This window comes from Stenella coeruleoalba (assembly GCF_951394435.1).
Source record: "Stenella coeruleoalba genome assembly, chromosome: 6".
Lineage (NCBI taxonomy): Eukaryota > Metazoa > Chordata > Mammalia > Artiodactyla > Delphinidae > Stenella > Stenella coeruleoalba.
The window spans coordinates 113074498-113092528 of NC_137151.1; the positions used below are offsets into that span (position 1 = coordinate 113074498).

The 18031-nt window shown below is 42.1% G+C and overlaps 1 protein-coding gene across 1 annotated transcript in view; it reads left to right on the top strand.

Annotated features, from left to right (window-relative positions):
* Positions 1–3561: 3561 nt before the first annotated feature.
* The window catches only part of KCNE4 (potassium voltage-gated channel subfamily E regulatory subunit 4), a 40812-nt gene continuing 26342 nt past the window's right edge, over positions 3562–18031 (top strand). The window contains exons 1-2 of the mRNA XM_079924812.1: positions 3562–3749; positions 8285–8354. The gene's annotated coding sequence lies outside the window, so the exon portion shown is untranslated. The remainder of the gene's footprint in view (positions 3750–8284; positions 8355–18031) is intronic.

Sequence of the window (18031 nt, forward strand, 5' to 3'; positions counted from 1 at the left end):
ATTTCAGTGCTTGTGATTGGTCTGTTCATATTTTCTATTTCTTCCTGATTCAGTCTTGGCAGGTTGTGCATTTCTAAGAATTTGTCCATTTCTTCCAGGTTGTCCATTTTATTGGCATAGAGTTGCTTGTAGTAATCTCTCATGATCTTTTGTATTTCTGCAGTGTCAGTTGTTACTTCTCTTTTTTCATTTCTAATTCTATTGATTTGAGTCTTCTCCCTTTTTTTCTTGATGAGTCTGGCTAACGGTTTATCAATTTTGTTTATCTTCTCAAAGAACCAGCTTTTAGTTTTATTGATCTCTGCTATCATTTCCTTCATTTCTTTTTCATTTATTTCTGATCTGATTTTTATGATTTCTTTCCTTCTGCTATCTTTGGGGTTTTTTTGTTCTTCTTTCTCTAATTGCTTTAGGTGCAAGGTTAGGTTGTTTATTCGAGATGTTTCCTGTTTCTTAAGGTAGGATTGTATTGCTATAAACTTCCCTCTTAGAACTCCTTTTGCTGCATCCCATAGATTTTGGGTCGTCGTGTCTCCATTGTCATTCGTTTCTAGGTGTTTTTTAATTTCCTAATTGATTTCTTCAGTGATCACTTCGTTATTAAGTAGTGTATTGTTTAACCTCCATGTGTTTGTATTTTTTACAGATCGTTTCCTGTAATTGATACCTAATCTCATAGCGTTGTGGTCAGAAAAGATACTTGATACAATTTCAATTTTCTTAAATTTACCAAGGCTTGATTTGTGACCCAAGATATGATCTATCCTGGAGAATGTTCCATGAGCACTTGAGAAAAATGTGTATTCTGTTGTTTTTGGATGGAATGTCCTATTAATATCAATTAAGTCCATCTTGTTTAATGTATCATTTAAAGTTTGTGTTTCCTTATTTATTTTCATTTTGGATGATCTGTTCATTGGTGAAAGTGGGGTGTTAAAGTCCCCTATACTATGTATGTGTTACTGTCGATTTCCCCTTTTATGGCTGTTAGTATTTGCCTTATGTATTGAGGTGCTCCTATGTTGGGTGCATAAATATTTACAATTGTTATATCTTCTTCTTGGATCGATCCCTTGATCAATATGTAGTGTCCTTCTTTGTCTCTTGTAATATTCTTTATTTTATAATCTATTTTGTCTGATATGAGAATTGATGCTCCAGCTTTCTTTGGGTTTCGATTTGCATGAAATATCTTTTTCCATCCCCTTACTTTCAGTCTGTACGTGTCTCTAGGTCTGATGTGGGTCTCTTGTAGACAACAAATATAAGGGTTTGTTTTTGTATCCATTCAGCTAATCTGTGTCTTTTGGTGGGAGCATTTAGTCCATTTACATTTAAGGTAATTATCAATATGTATGTTCCTATTCCCATTTTCTTAATTGTTTTGGGTTCATTATTGTAGGTCTTTTCCTTCTCTTGTGTTTCTTGCCTAGAGAAGTTCCTTTAGCAGTTGTTGTAAAGCTGGTTTGGTGGTGCTGAACTCTCTCAGCTTTTGCTTGTCTCTAAATGTTTTAAATTCTCCATCAAATCTGAATGAGATCCTTGCTGGGTAGAGTACTCTTGGTTGCAGGTTTTTCTCCTTCATCACTTTAAATATGTCCTGCCAGTCCCTTCTGGCTTGCAGAGTTTCTGCTGAAAGATCAGCTGTTAACCTTATGGGGATTCCCTTGTGTGTTATTTGTTGTTTATCCCTTGCTGCTTTTAATATGTTTTCTTTGTATTTAATTTTTGACAGTTTGATTAACATGTGTCTTGGTGTATTTCTCCTTGGAGTTTTCCTGTATGGGACTCTCTGTGCTTCCTGGACTTGATTAACTATTTCCTTTCCCATATTAGGGGACTTTTCAACTATAATCTCTTCAAATATCTTCTCAGTCCCTTTCATTTTCTCTTCTTCTTCTGGAACCTCTATAATTCGAATGTTGGTGCGTTTAATGTTGTCCCAGAGGTCTCTGAGACTGTCCTCAGTTCTTTTCATTCTTTTTTCTTTATTCTGCTCTGCAGTAGTTATTTCCGATATTTAATCTTCCAGGTCACTTATACATTCTTCTGCCTCAGTTATTCTGCTACTGATCCCATCTACAGTATTTTTAATTTCATTTATTGTGTTGTTCATCGTTGTTTGTTTCATCTTTAGTTCTTCTAGGTCCTTGTTAAATGTTTCTTTCATTTTGTCCATTCTGTTTCCAAGATTTTGGATCATCTTTGCTATCATTATTCTGAATTCTTTTTCAGGTAGACTGCCTATTTCCTCTTCATTTTTTAGGTCTCGTGGGTTTTTATCTTGCTCCTTCATCTGCTGTGTGTTTTTCTGTCTTCTCATTTGCTTATCTTACTGTGTTTGGGGTCTCCTTTTCACAGGCTGCAGGCTCATAGTTCCCGTTGTTTTTGGTGCCTGTCCCCAGTGGCTAAGGTTGGTTCAGTGAGTTGTGTAGGCTTTCTTGTGGAGGGGACTAGTGCCTGTGTTCTGGTGGATGAGGCTGGATCTTGTCTTTCTGGTGGGCAGGTCCACGTCTGGTGGTGTGTTTTGGGGTGTCTGTGGACTTATTATGATTCTAGGTAGCCTCTCTGCTAATGGGTGGGGCTGTGTTCCTGTCTTGCTAGTTGTTTGGCATAGGATGTCCAGCACTGTAGCTTGCTGGTCGTTGAGTGAAGCTGGGTGCTGGTGTTGACATGGAGATCTCTGGGAGATTTTTGCCACTTGATATTATGTGGAGCTGGGAGGTCTCTTGTGGACCAGTGTCCTGAAGTTGGCTCTCCCACCTCAGAGGCACAGCATTAACTCCTGGCTGCAGCACCAAGAACCTTTCATCCACATGGCTCAGAATAAAAGGGAGAAAAAGTAGAAAGAAAGAATTAGTAGAAGTAGAAAGAAAGAAAGAAAGAAGGAAAGAAAGAAAGAAAGAAAGAAAGGAGGGAGGGAGGGAGGAAGTAAGGAAGGAAGGAGGGAAGGAAGGAAAAAATGAAAGAAAGGAAGAAGATAAAGTAAAATAAAATAAAGTAAGATAAAATATAGTAAAGTTATAAAAATAAAAAAGTAATTATTAAGAAAAAAAATAAAACAAAAATACAAAAACAAAAAAAACAGATGGATAGAACCCTAGGACAAATGGTGGAAGCAAAGCTATATAGCATAAATCTTGCTCTCAAAGTCCACCTCCTCAATTTGGGATGATTTGTTGTCTATTCATGTATTCCACAGACATGAAGTTGATTGTGGATCTTTAATCCGCTGCTCCTGAGGCTGCTGGGAGAGATTTCCCTTTCTCTTCTTTGTTCTCACAGCTCCCAGGGGCTCAGCTTTGGATTTGGCCCCGCCTCTGCGTGTAGGTTGCCTGAGGGCGTCTGTTCTTTGCTCAGACAGGACGGGGTTAAAGGAGCCGCTGATTCGGGGGCTGTGGCTCACTCAGGCTGGCGGGGGGGGGGGGGGTAAGGAGTGCGGGGCGGGCCTGCGGCGGCAGAGGCCGGCATGACGCTGCACCAGCCTGAGGCGCGCCGTGTGTTCTCCCGGGGAAGTTGTCCCTGGATCATGGGGCCCTGGGAGTGGCGGGCTGCACAGGCTCCCCGGAAGGGGGGTGTGGATAGTGACCTGTGCTCACACACAGGCTTCTTGGTGGCAGCAGCAGCAGCCTTAGCGTCTCATGCCCGTCTCTGGGGTCCGCGCTTTTAGCCGAGGCTCGCGCCCGTCTCTGGAGCTCCTTTATGCAGCGCTCTTAATCCCCTCTCCTCGCGGACCAGGAAACAAAGAGGTAAGAAAAAGTCTCTTGCCTCTTCGGCAGGTCCAGCCCTTTTCCCGGCGTCCCTCCCGGCTAGGCTAGCCGTGGCGCACTAACCCCCTGCAGGCTGTGTTCACGCCGCCAACCCCAGTCCTCTCCCGGTGCTCCGGCTGAAGCCGGAGCCTCAACTCCCAGCCCCGCCCGCCCTGGCGGGTGAGCAGACAAGCCTCTCGGCGAGCGCCGGTCGGCCCCGACTCTCTGTGCGGGAATCTCTCCGCTTTGCCCTCCGCACCCCTGTTGCTGCGCTCTCCTCCACGGCCCCGAAGCTTTCCCCCTGTGCCACCCGCAGTCTCCGCCCGCGAAGGGGCTCCTAGTGTGTGAAATCCTTTCCTCCTTCACGGCTCCCTCCCACTGGTGCAGGTCCCGTCCCTATCCTTTTGTCTCTGTTTATTTTTTTCTTTTGCCCTACCCAGTTACGTGGGGGGTTTCTTGCCTTTTAGGAGGTCTGAGGTCGTCTGCCAGCGTTCAGTAGGTGTTCTGTAGGAGTTGTTCCACGTGTAGATGTATTTCTGGTGTATCCGTGGGGAGGAAGGTGATCTCCTCGTCTTCCTCTTCCGCCATCTTCCCGGAAGCTGGCTGGGAGACTTTCCAGACTTGATTTTAAATACTGTATCTGTGCCTTACTAGCTTTAAAGGCTTTTGTTGGAGGAAGTGAATGTTAACAACTCTTTATAAATTAAAGTTGCCCTCTCCCAGGAACTTCATCACTTCTCCGGAGGGATCGAATCCTTCTCAGCCTTTCTAATGAGTTGTTTGCAGTTTTATTTCTCCAGGGTTTGTGGTGAAAAGCAGTCTGATTATTTTGACTTTGAAACTTTACTTAATAGTATTTTAATGTGTCAGAAATCCTTAGGCAAGGGACTAAGGCTTCAAAAGAACTCTGCATTATGGGTATATTTAATTCCATGGTAGGGTTAGGACAAAAGCAGACCTTGGTGTTTGCTGTGAAAAGTTGAAAGGCCCCAGAAAGAAACTTCAGCAGATTCCAGGTTAATAAGCATTTATTAAATACCCGTATGTGCCTTGAAAATCCTAGGTACTTTCACATTTATCTCCTCACTTAGTATCCTTATTAAGGTAAAAAGAACTCTTACAATTAGTCTTGAATATATATATATATTTGTGTGTGTGTGTATATATATATATATATATATATATGTATATATATACCCAAGGAGATAATTAACAAGGGTAAAAAAAGGAAATAACTCCACCTCATTGGATCTGAATAAAATTTGATGCAGGAGAAAAAAATAGAAGCAGAGACCAGCAATGTTTGGATGATCCTATCTGGTCAACTCTGGAGGCCGTTATACCTAGTGCTTTATTTTTCTCTACTAATGTGACAGTCTGTTTCACCACCTCTTCAAGGTGGGAGTTTTTCCAATGATGTTTACTTGCTGGAGCTTGGACTTGACTCAGCTGAGTTCTTGCTCCAGAAAATTCATACGAGGACAGTGACTGATTAAAGTCTTGAAGCCTCAGGCTGTGCTTATCAAGTACCATCTGATTTCCCTGGAGTTTAGACCTGGGGTCGGAAGGCATCAGGTATTGGGCCTCATCATACCCAGACTGAAAGACACTCAGAAATATCATTCTTCTCCTACAGTAGAAATTTCTAGAAAGTTACTTCTAGGCCAGAAGCCAAAGAATGTAAGGTTCAGAGCTGGAAGACTTGGATTTGAAATCCTGGCCCTACTCCTTGCTCTCTTTGTGTCCTGGGATGGATTATATTACCTCTTTCTAATTTTCTTATCTCATATTGAAAAATGTTATAATGAGGTTGATTTAAATGTAAAATGAGATAGAGTAGGTGTGAGATTTCTGTAAATTCTAAAACGCTTCTGCAAAACTTATTAACTCACTATTGGAAAAATTGGAAAATACAATCTTGGGGTTGGAAAAGGAAAGGGAAGCCAAATGGTTGGTATTGGAGTAGATTTTTTTGCAATGCGTTCTTGGGCAAGATACGTACAAGGGAGACAAAGCATACTGAGCCTTATCCCACAGTCTGTCAGTTGGGAGTTGGGGGGAGGAGTTTGAGAAGGAGGAGTCATATCGTCAGGAGTGCTTTGATACATTTTGATGCATAACAGCATCATGGGTAGAGTGATGCCACTCTCTTAGGTTGGGTGAAGGGAATGATCTTGATGCTACCATTTTTTAAGCACTTACTATATGATAGGCACATCACAAAATGTGCAAAATGCTTTACAAACATTCCTTTATATGTAACAAGAAATTTATGCAGATGAACTCTTACTATACCCTAGTCTGCATATCAGGAGATTAGAATATAAAGAACTAGCTTGCCCCGCGTTCACCTGGAGAAAGTGGCAGGGATAGCCCTTAAGCTCATGGAGGGACCCCAGCCCACCAGTTAACTAAACATACTCCGAATTGAGGTGAATGGAGTAAAATGATAACTTGATTTATATAAGATAAATAATGTATTTATTAATTTATTGAATAATAATTTCTGCAAGTTTCTGTGCTAGGACCTGGGTCTATAAAAGTAAGCCTCTTGACCACCTGCAGCTTTTGGTCTGCTGGAGAAGTGTGATACATATGGAATAAATACTTAAATATTAACCAATTAATTTATTGATTAAATGCAAATATAATAAGTGCTGTACAAGAGAGTATTGGGAGCTCTGAGAGCATGTAGAGAGGGCGGTAACGTAGCCAAAGGGATAATGAGGAAGTGACACTGAAGAGAATTCTTGGATGGAGTACCCAGGTGAGCGACATGTATGTAATTTCCTCCCATCTTCCCATGCCCACATTGTATAAACAGTTCTTCAAAACTCAGCTCAAACGCTGCTTCCTCAGTGCTCTCCCAGCTGAACATGGCCCTCTTTCTCTGGAGTCCAATAATTGTTTTATTAATAGTGAACATTAATTATGTACCTACTATGTGCCAAATGTTCTACATGTTTTCGACGGATAACTCATTTGGCCCTCACAACAACCCCTTAGGTATCTACTATTATTGTCACCATTTTGCAGATGAGAAAACTGAGGGAGCTAAAATAACTCTTCCTGTCACAAGAACAAGATCTCAATCCAGACAGTGCTGTACAACCCAAGAGAGGGTGGTTATAACACTTGGCTATGCAGGCTCTAGCTATGCCTCTCTTGTGGGACTTAGGCTTTCCGACCAGTGTTAAACTAATTTTTGGAGGTATTATCTTCCTTATTGGACAGTAAGCGCTTTTTTTAATAGACAATTTACATGCAATTTAAACACCCCTCCTCTATAAAACATTTCCATCACTGCTGCAAGTTTCTCTGGATCCCTTTCCAATCAATAACCCTCTTCTCCATTTCATCCCAGGGATGATTTATATGATCATAGTTTGTTTTTCTCTGATGTAGAACTTCATATAAATGGAATCGTACAGGATACACTCTTTTGTGTCTGGATTCTCTCACTTAGCACAATGTTTTTGAGATTCATCCCCTTTGTTCTTTTTTATGGTTGGCAGTACTCCACACATAAGCTCCTTAGGACCTGCCCATTTTTGTATCCACTCCTGTACTTAGAACCAAAGTGATATTAAAAATATTTATCAACAGGGATGACAGGGTACTTATCAGAACAGACACTGGCCTAAGGGCTGGAGCAGAGTCGTGTGCCAGAGATTAACTCCTAGTCACTGGACTGTGGGAATGTAGGGGTCCTGGAGAGGTGCCTTAGGAATGGGGTTGGCTGGGGTGGTGATGGGGCACTTGAAGGCCTGGGACAGTGGCTATTCACCAGCCGGCATGGGAGTTTCCACTATTTCGGCAACTGATCCAAGTGTACCAGTGTATGCTGCTGCATATCAGCTCTGCCTAGTAAAGTGTCCTATATAGTAAAGACATTCGATAATATTAGTTTATTGAACGGATTAATAACTACAAATTAAATGTAAACCGAGGATCTCTGCTTTTATCACTTAGAATTGATCTGTCTTGAAAATATCTCTAATTACTTTGGTTTTATTAGTTGTATCATATAGTTATGAAAAAAATTTCAGAGCCTGTATCTAGGTTGTAGCATTTGGCCCAAACTTGATCCCTATCATGGTATCAAAGACCGATGAGCAACCAATACATGCTGTTAAGTCTTAAATCGAGTTTTCAGATACGAACAGTGATACCTGGAATATCACGGGGAGGAGAAGCAAGACTGTCAGTTGCAGAACGGGTACCCAATAGAGTACCGGGCACGTAGTGGAGGCCCAAAGATATTTGTCAAGTGAATGATTATGTGAATGACTACTTGTATGTGTTAAGAAGAGGAAGAGGTCAATAAGGGTTGGAGTATCCAGAGGAGGCTTCTTAAAGAAGGTGGGTTGAAGGTAGACCATGAGGGTGGGAGGTTTTAGATGAGAGAGTTAGAATAGTGAAGAGCACGAATAAAGAAATGGCACGGGTCCTGTAGAGGACACCTGTTTTTGCCTTCACAGCACCCCTTCTTCTTCCTTTGGGGGACTCACCTACATTTTCTCTGTTGCTTTCAGGCTTGGAGGGATGGCCAGTCAAGGACTTCTCTCTTCCCTGGACAGTGGATGGGTGATCCAAGCTACACTGGTAAGATGTTCTCTTCTTAGCATGTGGATAAGAATTCCAGAGAATTCGGTTAAACGCATGTATCCTGATGGCAGTGCCCTGAATGGAGTGTTCCTTGGTTGCTGCTACCTGGCTCTCCAGAGCTTTCCTGATTCCTGGATTTTCTGAAATTTTGACCACTCTGCTATTCCTGCATTTCTGTAGCCTTTCAGTATTTTTTTTTTTTTTTTTTTTTTTTTTTTACTTAATGTAGCAGGAGTCAATTTCTGTTCCTTGTAACCAACAAACCTTGATGGATTTAGGCATTTTCCAGCTTCCCAGCCCCTAGCAGTTTTTTTTAAGATGTCCTGGCTGGTCAGTAGCTGATTTCAGAATTCTTTGGAATGTTTACTTTAGAGAATGGAATCCCCTACACTTTCCTTATGAGCAGACCATGCGGTTTCACTACTTGAGTCATAAACTGAGATGTCTAGAAATGGAATGTTCCTCTTTATAACTCAGTATCACGTTTTGCTATGCATGACCCCCAAGAGGTTCCACTCAGAAGGGTGTTGTGAAGATTTGAAGATAATACCAATCATATTGTAGACTCTTAAGAACAAAGATATGGTCTGATTTTAAAAAAATGAAGATTCTTAATTTTACAGCTGTAGCCAGTGGCTGTCTTGTGGGTTTTTTCCCCCACTTACTTCATCTGCTATTTCTCTTGCAATAAAAGTAAATTTTTCTCTTTCCCTTCCCACCTCCTTTTATTGGGATAAACTATTGTGGTGGTGGTGCCTTCTGTCTTTCTTTCTTAGCCTCCACTAACATTTTCATTAGCTTCATCACTTGCTATTTACTTGGAACACTCCAAGATTTGCTTCTGACTACTGCTAATTGAACTATACTCCTCATTTTTTCTCATGAATCCTGGGGAGAGTAGCATTTTCTCCCCGAGGGAAAATGAAAACATGACAGAAGACAGAGGTAGTATTATGTAAACAAGAGAGGAATCACAGAACAGATTTCAGTGGCTTTTGTGCAAAGGGAAAGCGGAAGTGAAGAGCAATTCAAGTCCAGGCCCGGCCACGTGGATTAGCCTTTTTCAAGATACGATAGCACAGCATGAGAAAAAAGGAGGGCCTGACTCAAGAGGAAGTGCTCCATGTGGGATGGCTGAGCGAGTAGTTGCTCTTAGAATCCTCAGTGGACTCAGGATGAATGGGGAAAAGAAGGCCCTAAAGAATCTAAATATGGTACAAAATCAAAAGAATCCAAGAATGAATCTGATTGTCAACAGTTTTATTCTTTGTCATTGGTTGATAACAAGTGCATTTAGCAGAGAGAAAATAAGCATTAGCTTGGGGAAAAAAATCTGCCCTTCTGATTTCAAGGCAAGCACCATATCCTTGGCTGCTTTGAAAATTACCTATCAAGTCTCACTCCTCTCTGCTCTTTCCATCATGGATCTTATTCAAGCTCTCATTATTCCTGGTGTAATTTTCGAATGGTCTTTCTTCTCTGGTTTCTTCCCTCTTCAAGCTCTTCTTTCTGCTCCCAGAATAAACAAGGCCTGGCCATGTCAACCACCTGCTTAAAGACTTTTGAGGATGCTCCTCAGTCCACAGATGGAGTTGGACTCTTTACCATGGCAAATAAGACCCTACCCATGTGGGCCTCCACACGCCTTCCCAGCCTGTCTCCTGCTACCTGCTTCCACCCGTCACCCCACACACATACTAAACTGCTTGCTATTCCACAAACACATCAAGCTCTTTAAGGCCTCTGTGACTTTGCTCATGCTTCTTCCATTTTGGTTTTCTCCTCAAGGGTTGCCTCCTCCAGAGAAATCTCTTAAAGACCAATATTAAAGGTCAAAATCTCTGCCCAGCAGAATCTGTTGCCTTTTCCTCTGTGCACAATTTTCTTTCTATACATACCACACATATAGCACATACATTATATCAGTGCAGCCCAATAGAAATATAACATGAACCAGATACTTAATGAAAAATTTCCAGTAGCCACATTAAAACAGTAAAAAAAAACCATGCAAAGTTAATTTTAATAATATGTTTTATTTAACTCAATATATCTAAAAATATCATTTCAATATGTAATCAGTGTAAAAATTACCAATAAGATATAATAAATTCTTTGAAATCTGGTGTATGTTATATACTTACAGCATACCTCAGTTTAGCCTAAATACATTACAAGTGCTCAATAGCGACATTTGGCTAGGACTACCATGTGGGACAGTCACATTATTTTATAGGTCATTGTTTTCTTGTCTCTCTTCTGGTTCAGTGATGTGTTTCTCAAGAGCTAAGCCTTATTCACCTTTTGATGTCTGCTATATAGTCCTATGTGGGGAACATAGAGCTGAGTGAATGTGTGCTGAATGGAAGAATAATTTTTAAGTCTTGGGAATCTATGAATGTTGGGCCCACAAATGAACCATTATATTTCCTTTTATGTCAAATTCCCTTGGTAGCCTCAGTGCAAGCTATCACATAATGTTCAACAGTTCCCGTAAATCCATTGCCAAATGGTCAATGCGGCGTGCATAATAAAAATGACCTGGATGGAAGATGAGTTACACTGTTCAAATTCCATTTTTCTGTTGTAAAATTATCATAATACTTTGAATACATTATGACTATAATGATTGCACTGTAATTGAACACTTTTCAGGTACTTTTCTCATGACATTGACCTAGATGAATCAGCCATGCACACATGATCTAATCAATCATGGACAGCATCCTTGAATGTTTTCAGAGAAGATGGAAGTGGAGGGAAAAAAGGGATTAGTTAAATCGCATGTTATTTGATTACTGTCATCTCTGAACTCCTGTAGCATTTGTAACCCCTGCTGGGTAACGTGTACACAATGATCCTATGGGTTCAGGGTCACAAGGAAAACCTGTGGGACCTCTGAGAGCAATGGTTATGCACCATTGGCAAAGATCCTGTTCTTTAATCCTACACTGTTAACGACCTTCTCAGTACCACAGGGACAGAATCTGTGGTGGGGACTCTTGGGGTTTCAGGATGAGATGGCAGAATACAAAGTACTGTAACATACATTTAATGGTTTATAATCAATATCTCTTCTGGCCAGACTAAAGTCCTTGAGAATCATTCAGTGACTCAAAATACAAATAATGGTGACTAAAAAGATTATCCAAAACACATGGTTTTGAATTCCTTTGCTAAAAGAAAACCCCCATTTCTGTTCCCTAGATGATAATATTCAGATGAGACTCTTGTCATGTCTGTCACCATATTCACCATCACAGATCATTTTGACTTTTCCAGTGTTTTTACGTGCTTTAATCTGTCATAGCCATTCATTTATTCAAAAAGTGGGTCAAACTCTTATTGTCATCTCTTGCATGGAAACTATAAAAACTATTTGAGCTAATAAAATATGTCTGTTATCTTTCAACATATAGACGCAACTATATATAATTCCTCTCATGCTGTAAATAAATCAATAGCTGTAATTAAAGGAAAATCAGTTAAAAGGAGGTAACAATATTAAGACTTTGTGCCCTACTCACTTCTCTCTGTGGAAGAAATTCCTGAATGCTGGGAGAAGGAACAGACGGGGTCTTGGTGGACAATACCTCGTCAAGTGGAATAGTCTCGTCTCCAGCTGTGCAAAAATATAATTACTTTGGCATGTCTCAAAAGACCCAGCTCTTTTGTGTTCTGGAGAAGGGAAGAGCCAAACATGAAATAGTAATGTCGATATTCAGGCCATTTATCAATCAAATCTAATCATTAAAGCAATAATGTATTCAACATTTAAAAATTTTAAAGTTTCTGTTCAGCCCAATTGTTTGAAGCACATATGTTTTAGTATGTCTTTTTCCCCTCGACCTAGACACTGAAAATATGAGTGAAATTTGAGTCTTGTCCAAATATAAACTGAAATCTAAAGGTGATGGAAGATGAGGTGCTTTGGGGGGACCATCCTTCATGCTCCATCTGCTATGAGAACCCTCTCGAGGTTTGTTGGAGAAATACTACATGATCCATTGTGTGCCTGCCTTGTTTTCATCCTTTTCCCAGACATCCCATCCATCTGGTGTTGAGTGGAGGTGGAGAACGGCTCTGGAGTCAGACAAATCTGGGTTGAATTCACTCTGGGATTTTGGGCACGATATTACTCATTAAACAATGAAGCCTTTTCTTTATATTGTTCTTGATCTTTTTTCAATTATGTATATACATACCAAAAATTCAAATTACCATTCAAGCTTTGAAACATTTTTAGGAGATTAGATCAATGGCAAATTTAGTTTATTTTTTTTCCCAAGAGTGTAATAAGGGAAGAAATTCTACTCCCTTATTGCATGCCATCAACTTTAGACTATTTGTTAGACCAACTGACAGATTTTCATCAGTGTGGCTAATTTGGAACAGCATAAAACTAAAACAATTTTTTGTTTGGGATGCTCTTTGACTTGGGTGATTTCCAATATGTCAGACAGCCCTGCAGTTAAGTTCAAGTATTGAACTCAGTAACAGTTTGCCCCCAATTTTAGAAGAGCTAATCACCAAATCAAATCTTACGAAGCAAATAAAGTAGGGGATGGTGATGCTTCTCTGACAAGAGAAATATTCTGATTACGATTCATCCTTGGGTTCCTTTAAATCAAACATCCTCGATGGAACCAGTTTTGCCCTATAGGGGGCATTTTTCGTGTCACAGTGATTGAGGTAGTGTTACTAGCATTTAGTAGGAAGAAGCTGGTGGTGCCTGACTGTGTCACAGTCCTGCACAAATGAATTGTCTCTTGGCCTTTACAATTGTCAAATGCCCAAAGGGACATTCACACAGGTGAAAAACCTGTTTTTATTGAGCTGAGCCTAGAATCCAACCCTATTTTACATATAAACATAATGTGGATTTGTTGGGAAGGCATAGTTTTAATAATATACAGTAAATTTCATGGGAATGCAATTACTTTGAAAACTGAGGGGAGATTATACTACTTTGTTCTGTTTAGAACTTTATGAAGAGTTAGTTTCTCTTATGGACTGATTGTGTTCCCCTCAAATTCATATGTTGAAGCCCTAACCCTCAGTACCTCAGAATGTGACTGTATTTAGAGACAGGGCCTGTAAAGAGATAATTAAGTTAAAATGGGGTCATTGGGTGGGCCCTAGTCCAGTGTGACTGATGTCCTTATAAGAAGAAATTAGGACACAGATACACAGAAGGATGACACAGGAAAGATGGCCATCTGTAAGCCAAGACGAGAAGCCTCAGAAGGAGCCAAACCCACCGACACCTTGATCTTGGACTTCCAGCCTCCAGAGCTATTAGAAAATACATTTCTCGGGCTTCCCTAGTGGCGCAGTGGTTGAGAGTCCGCCTGCCGGTGCGGGGGACGCGCGTTCGTGCCCTGGTCTGGGAAGATCCCACATGCCGCAGAGGGCTGGGCCCGTGAGCCATGGCTGCTGAGCCTGCGCGTCCAGAGTCTGTGCTCCGCAGCGGGAGAGGCCACAACAGTGAGAGGCCCGTGTACCGCAAAAATAAAAAAAAATAAAATAAATAAAATACGTTTCTCTTGTTTAAGCCATCTGGATTATGGTCTTTTATTATAGTAGTCCTAGCAGACTAACACAGTTGCTTTATTATTTTTAGAAAATCACACTAATGATGTTAACGCCGCTTTTTGCACTTGAGTCCCCAGCGCAATGTATTCGTGTCAGTCTGCATTTGTAGCTGTCACATTCACGGTGAGTCTGCATATAGTGCAAGCATTCTGATCGCCTTATGCCTGATACCATCAGGTCTTAATATTCACTTAATGACATTCCTATACTTATGTTACGAATTGCCTTTCTCTATTTTACTTTTAATGATAGCTAGGTTAATATAGTAATATTTTTGGACATTATGTGTATAGGCAAGTTGTATTACCTGTGAATTTTAATTCAGAACATAATGAAGACATTTAAAAATATTTATCACGAAAGGCCGGCATTGGGTTTGCTGGGGTGGAGGATCATTAGGGTGATTTGAGGTTTGCTAAAGGTTTGCCGAGCGTCCCTAGAGGTAAGTTTTAGGTAGGTTTTTTATTTTGCACGCTGAACAAGAATACCGCTATTGTCTAAAGCAGTGGTTCTTAAACTTGGGTTTATGGTAAGAAATCCTTAGCTGGGTTCCACTCTGAGAGATTCTACTTTGGTTGGAATGTGGCCTGGGCAGCTGGAGTTGCAAAAGCTCCCCAGGTGATTCCATAGCATAAGGGTTGGAAATCACTGTGGTGGGTTTAAATCATGTCTGCAAATTCTTTGACATGCCTTCCATCAACAAGTGGGTCTAATTCCCCTTGACTATGGGCCATTTTAGTGACCGATATCTTTTTTGTTTTTGGATCTGCTGCGCTGCATGCGGAATCTTAGTTCCCCGACCGGGGATGGAACCTGCGCCCCCCTGCAGTGGAAACAAGGAGTCCTAACCACTGGACCACCAGGGAAGTCCCTAGTGGCTGATTTCTAACCAGTAGAATGCAGTGGAGGCCCCCCTGCACAACTTTCAAGGCTACATCATAAAAGGCAATACAGCATCCACCTCGCTCTCTGTCTCTCTCTGGGTCTCTTTCTTGCTCCCTTTCCCCAGGCCTTCACAGCCCTGAGCAGCCACCCAAGAAGAACATCCTGCGCTGAAGCCACCGCACAGGGAGGGGTCATGTGGAGAGACCACCTAGAGGTAGAGAGAGATGTCCGAGGATTACCAGCTATTCACCCCCAACTGTTTGGTCCTTCCCGGCCAAGGCACCAGTTGTGTGAGTGGATGAGGCTTCAAGATGGTCTCTGACGGCATCCTTGGAGGGACCTCAAGTGCAGCAGGACCACCTAGTGGAGCCCGGTCAACCCTGCAAACATCACGTAATAAATAATATGAGATGGTTATTGTATTAAACTACCGTTCGGGGTGGTTTGTCATGCAGCAACAGAAAACTGGAACATGCCTTGTGGGTATTTGCAAAGCCCTTCCTTTGATGGAATTAATTTAATTCAAGAGTTTTTTGTGCCCTCACTTTTCTCCAGATCACGTTAGGATGGCACGCATCCTCTCTACACTCTGGTGAGGACCACATGAGTTTGCTGGACTCCTGGCTCGCCTTGGGGTTCTGTGTATCAGGCCTTTTAACTTGTTAATGGGAGGAGAGGCAATTGTCAGTCCAATGCAGACAAGTTCTGACCAATCCTAGTGTAAAGGACAGCACTGTAGGATTGCATTTGTTAAACAGGAGGAGAGAAGCCTATATTTGCTTTGCTACCTGATTAGTCTGTATCTTACACTCTGCATTTCTTAAATTTGTTTCTTCCACGAATTTCTGGCACATTTGGTTGGATGCCAGCTAGTCCAAGTCTAGGCAGATAGAATCCATGTCTTCAGGTGATCTTGTTGCAAGCTGCCCAGCTCTGACACAAGCAAAGGACAGCAGACAAGCCATCATTGTCTCCAGTAGAGCCGGAGTGACAGAGAAGTACAGACCTAGTTCACAGGAGGCCCGGGTGAATCCTGGCAGAAGAAACCGGACAGTGCACCAAATGTCTTAAGTGCTTTATGTGCCCTTTTCTCGAAGAGCCAACCTAGAAGACGGAATGAACAAATAATATCATAGTGGGTGCACTTTGTCTTTTTTGAAAGCACTTTGCTGTGCCAACTTCCATTGTTTCCTTTCCAAATGGTAGCCCTCTGCAATGGTCTGTTTCTCATCAAGAGTTAGTTAAAACCAAGGTGCGTAGGAGGTTGGGTGGTCGTGGGAGTTTGGGGGTTGTGGTTTCCTAGACAATGTTGAGTCCTTCGGATTGAATCCTTGGACGTCTAGGATTTAGGTTCACTTACATCATTTCCAGGGTGTTTGGGGCCTCCCATGAGCCCTCCCCAAATAGTGTTTTCTCACAGAAGCATGTCTTCTGGAGAACCCAGGTTAGAGAAGAACTTGGGTTACCCAGACTAAGAGACTGGCTGGCTATGAGGTTGTCCATCTTCTTTTTTTTTTTTTTTTTTTTTTTTGCCGTACGCGGGCCTCTCACTGTCGTGGCCTCTCCCATTGCGGAGCACAGGCTCCAGACACGCAGGCTCAGCGGCCATGGCTCACGGGTCCAGCCGCTCCGCGGCATGTGGGATCTTCCTGGACTGGGGCACGAACCTGCGTCCCCTGTATCGGCGGGCGGACTCCCAACCACTGCGCCACCACGGAAGCCCCTGGTTGTCCATCTTCTGAGCAGGCATTTTTAGAGGGTAGTGGAGGGGGAGGACCATCTTTGCAAGGGACTGAAATGGTTTTCTCTGGATTGAGTGTGAAGCAGGTTATCTGGAGAATCAAAACTTTATTTATAGATGCAGGAAACTAATGATTTGTGGGGAATGGAAGCTTCAGCGGAGGGTAAGAATATTTGTATGGGGCTTTTGGAGAGGAAAGGAATAGGGCCTCAAGAATATTTGCCTGAGATGTACAGGCACTGAAATTTCTCAGAGTATCCAGGTAGGGCTCCAACCAATGCCCAGTGACAGGGAAGGGCGCCGAGACAAAATCATCTTGGAGGTAGAAAGAGACATGGCCAAGTCAGGCGGTAGAGGGGTCGGTGTGCGAGAGCAAGCAAGCTCTGGAACGCATCTGGTGAATTTCAGGACTTAGTCTGGGAGTTAAGGGGTAGAGTTCTGTATTGAATTTCCTGCTAATGCCTGTATGTGGGAGCTAGGACCTTATTCTCATCCCTCACAGAGAACCAGGACGCCAATACCTTTCCATTTTGATCAATGGAATATTTATAAATGTAATATTTCCTGCCGTATCAATAAACAAAGGATGTTACAGTCGTCAGCGATTGCACCCCTCAACGTGGGCCGGTGAACCCTAAGGATACTCAGGAAGGAAAGAATACCTGCCGTCTAGCAGCCAGCCTTCAGACGGCAGCCACTCCCTGCGGTGAGCCCTGAGGGAACTCAGGATGTGAAAATACAAGATACTGGCTCCAGAGAGCTGAGGTGCATATCAAAGGAGTGATTTCAATGAGCCCAGAGTCTTGCATCTTCCCATACACAGAAAAGCGCTAGATTCCTTAACTTGAGATGTCTGGTTTTCTTTAATCAACAATAATCTTTTGACATCCTGACTACCTGCCCTTCTGTTGCAAAACTCCTATGTACCCTGGCTCCTCCCCTTGCCTCCTTGGAGCAGTTTCTCAGAGCTATCTGAAATGCTGTCTCCCCCGGGCTGCAGTCCTCCTTTTGCCCCAAATAAAACTTAACTCGCAACCCTCACGTTGTGCATATTTTTTTAAGTCAACAGTTCATATAGTACTTGCAATTTACAAATTGATTTTGAATCAGCGTTTCCACTTAAGTCTCACAAAGTTTTATTGATGCTGTGGAGAGGGTATCGTGTATTGTTCCCATTTTACAGATCAGAAAGCTGATCAAAATCACCCAGGACGGAAGCAGTTGTCTACTATTAATGGCTGACACTTACTGAGCACTTACTATGTGCCAGGTGCTGCTGCAAGCGTTTTACTTGTATTGGGGTTATTATTTCCCCTGTTTTACAGGAGGGGAAATGAAAACACTGAGAGGTAAGTGTCACACAGGAGAACCCCTGGCAGTGGAACAAGAAGTTCCACCCCTTAAATGAGAGGTGGTCCCTGCTGACTGCCCTGTAGAATCCTGCATCAGCATT